We start from the raw sequence: 4,197 nt of genomic DNA on the forward strand, positions 1-4,197 counted from the left end.
ACCAAACAGCTATTATTATTCTATGAGTCATTATTCCTGGTATATAGTACTGGCTATGATTCATTATTCCTGGTAGATACTACAAGTTATGATTCATTATTCCTGGTGGATACTACAAGTTATGATTCATTATTCCTGGTGGATACTACTGGTTATGATTCATTATTCCTGGTAGATACTACTGGTTATGATTAATTATTCCTGGTAGATACTACTGGTTATGATTCATTATTCCTGGTAGATACTACTGGTTATGATTAATTATTCCTGGTAGATACTACTGGTTATGATTCATTATTCCTGGTAGATACTACTGGTTATGATTAATTATTCCTGGTAGATACTACAGGTTATGATTACAGACAGAGCTCAGAGAAAGGGATGATACAATATTGAAATAGTCATAAGTTAATAAGGTGGGGATGTCCACGTCACCCAGAGATATGCCCATGCTGTAGAAAGAAATATACCTAGAGGACTCAAACTTCACTTTTGTAGGCACAATACAGCTAGTGCTATCTAGACTTGCGGTGGCAAACAAATCCATTACATTAGAAACCTAAATGTGAAGTAAACTCTAAACTGAGGAGTAACAGACAATGGACACTTTTAACTTGAAAATGTGCAGGACACCTCTTTCCGGTTTTATACTATGTTACGCTTGTTAGGGTAGCACTCTTCACAGGCTGTTTGGTGTACGGTTTTTTGTTGGTGAGATGAAACTGCCATAACTCTAAAATGTATTATTGCACGTCAGAATTGCAACAAGATTTGTCCAGGCCTAAAATGTTAGTCCATCATCGTAACCTGGTGTTTGCCTCTTCACGAATGACATTTCACATTTAAATTCATGTTTCACGCATGGCTTTTCTTACTATACTCACAATTTGCGTATGGATTTTCTTACGATCCTAACGATACGTACGTTCAACTTTTTGGCAGGTATCTCGCTCCACAAAAGCGGTCCACATGCGTCTCATCCGAAACAGTTCGGAAGAGTTTGTGCATATATTATGGCAAGATTTCGTGATGTTTTTGGTGAGCGTTTTTTCAGCTGTTCAGGCACACACATATATCTTTTTTATTCTAGAGGCAAGCCCGAAGTTCGGAGCCGAAGAATCATCGGTGATTGGTCAAGAGTAGGGATTCTTCAATAAAGTATTTATTGTTCAACGAGAGACGAATCGTTTTCATGCACATCTTCTCACTCGTATCCAGACCGGTTTACAGTTAGTGCATTCATCTTAAGATAGCTAAGTGGGACAACCACATATCTCAGGCATAGAAAGTACATTTGCTGTCGGTAGAGTCATAGCTGTCGGTAGAGTCAGACCTTGAAGGTGGGGGTGGGGGTTAAGTGTGAGGAGGACTATTTAAGATACATTTTTGCAAATGTATTAAAAATAAAAAACATAAATAACTTATTACATAAGTATTCAGACCCTTTGCTGTGAGACTCGAAATTGAGCTCCGGTGCATCCTGTTTACATTGATCATCATTGAGATGTTTATACAACTTGATTGGAGTCCACTGGTATATTCAATTGATTGGACATGATTTTGAAAGGCACACACCTGTATATATAATGGTGCAGTTGAGGGTGCATGTCAGAGCAAAAACCAAGCCATGAGGTTGAAGGAATTGTCAATTGTGCTCCGAGTCAGGATTGCGTTGAGGCACAGATCTGGGGAAGGGTACCAAAAAATGTCTGCAGTATTGAAGGTCCCCAAGAACACAGTGGCCTCCATCATTCTTAAATGGAAGAAGTTTGGAACCGCAAAGACTCTTCCTATAGCTATCCGCCAGGCCAAACTGAGCAATCGGGGGAAAAGGGCCTTGGTCAGGGAGGTGGCCAAGAACCTGATGGTCCCTCTGTCAGAGTTTTAGAGTTCATCTGTGGAGATGGGAGAACCTTCCAGAAGGACAACCATCTATGCAGCACTCCACCAATCAGGCCTTTATGGTAGAGTGGCCAGACGGAAACCACTCCTCAGTAAAAGGCACATGACAGGCCGCTTGGAGTTTGCCAAAAGGCAACTAAAGGAATCTCAGACCATGAGAAACAAGATTCTCTGGTCTGATGAAACCAAGATTGAACTCTTTGGCCTGAATGCCAAGCAAAAAGTCTGGAGGAAACCAGGCACTGCTCATCACCTGGCCAATACCATCCCCACGTTGAAGCATGGTGGTGGCAGCATCATGCTGTGTGGATGTTTTTCAGGGACTGGGAGACTAGTCAGGATTGAGGGAAAGATGAACGGAGAGATCCTTGATAAAAACCTGCTCCAGAGTGCTCAGGACCTCAGACTGGGGCGAAGGTTTACCTTCCAACAGGACAACGACTATAAGCACTAAGCAGAGACAATGCAGGAGTGGCTTCGGGACAAGTCTCTGAATGTCCTTGAGTGGCCCAGCCAGAGCCCGGACTTGAACCCGATCAAACATCTCTGGAGAGCCCTGACAATACGCTCCTTGACGCTCCTCATCCAACCTGACAAAGCTTGAGAGGATCTGCTGACAAGAATGGGAGAAACTCCCCACATAAAGGTGTGCCAAGCTTGTAGCGTCATACCCAAGAAGACTCTATGCTGTAATCACTGCCAAAGGTGCTTCAACAAAGTACTGAGTAAAGGGTTTGAATACTTATGTAAATGTGATTTGTTTTTTATTTATAATAAATTTGCAAACATTTCTAAAAACCTGTTTTGCTTTGTCATTATGGGGTATTGTCTGGAGATTGATGAGGGGGGAAAACAATTTAATCCATTTTAGAATAAGGCTGTAATGTAGCAAAATGTTGAAAATGTGAAGGGGTCTTAATACTTTCCGAATGCACTGTATATGGGCCAATTGGGCAGTGCCCACCAAGCCCAATTTATTCAAAGCTTTTTGAAAGGCCAAGAATCTTTCTGTAGATACTTCTGAGGAATTCTGAAGGTTTCAACAAAGGAATTTAGTTTTGCATGTGCAATGTACTTCATTTAGACCAGGGTTCCCCAACTGGTGTGATTTTATTTGCCCCCCCCAACTATGATGATTAACATATCCTTGTTGATTCACTGACAGAATTACATTTTATAGAAAGCCTATTGCTGTGCTATAGTCTAAATATTTTGGGAAAGGGACAGACATTTAGTCTGGGATTTAGTCTGATATCAGCATTCAGCAAACATCCGATCTTTCTGCAAGTGACACAACCCCTCTTACGCTTTTGTAATCAATCTGAATCGGTTTGGTGTTGCTTTGTTACTGCATGTTCTTACAGGTGAAATGATAAGATAAGTACCCACTTCACTCCAATGAATAAACAAATGTAACAACAGAAAACCCATCACTGTCTGCACACCCCAGCTTGCCATTACGGCTAAATAACATCTTAAAACTGATGGAGACGGGCAAAAAGAATAGTCGTAGAGAAGCAGCTAAGTAGGCTAATTGCCAGCCCAGGACCTCCACATCCGGCTTCTTCACCTGCGGGATTGTCTGAGACCAGCCACCCAGACAGCTGACGAAACTGAGGAGAATTTCTGTCTGTAATAAATCCCTTTGTGGAGGAAAAACTCATTTCTGATTGGCTGGGCCTGACTCCCCAGTGGGTGGACCTGGCTCCCAAATGCCATCCAAGGCCCACCCATGGCTGCGCCCCTGACCAGTCCTGTGAAATCCATAGATTAGGGCCTAATGCATTTATTTAATTTGACTGATTTCCTTAACTGTAACTCAGGAAAACCATTGAAATTGCTACATGTTGCCTTTATATTTTTGTTCAGTATATATTTATATTTATTCGCCCATTTGGCTAGCACAATTTTGGTTTCATGTATTGGTATGACAATAAACACAACTGAACAATTTGCTATTTAGAGCATTTCCCCAAAATACATGTCCTGGTTTTGGCTTCATAGACGATAACATTTAGTAGGCTACAACAAATGAGCATTGTCAGAATGCTAGGCCTAAATGATAATGCAAATCGTGAATGATTACTTAGTCGGGCTAACTTTTTTGTTGTTGCTTGCTGTAGACCTAATTCAATATCATCCTCTGCCGCGACTCTTTTTATATTTCAATGATTTTTTCAAATTTTTTTTTTTTATCTCAACGTGATACACTCTGCGCCTGCGCACTTTTCGTCAGATGCTTTTCGTAGTTATGAAACTTCTAAACTCAGGTTTTATAATCCAGGCTCGCTGGCC

The sequence above is a fragment of the Oncorhynchus mykiss genome, chromosome 10 (assembly GCF_013265735.2).
Source record: "Oncorhynchus mykiss isolate Arlee chromosome 10, USDA_OmykA_1.1, whole genome shotgun sequence".
In the NCBI taxonomy this organism is placed as follows: Eukaryota; Metazoa; Chordata; class Actinopteri; order Salmoniformes; family Salmonidae; genus Oncorhynchus; species Oncorhynchus mykiss.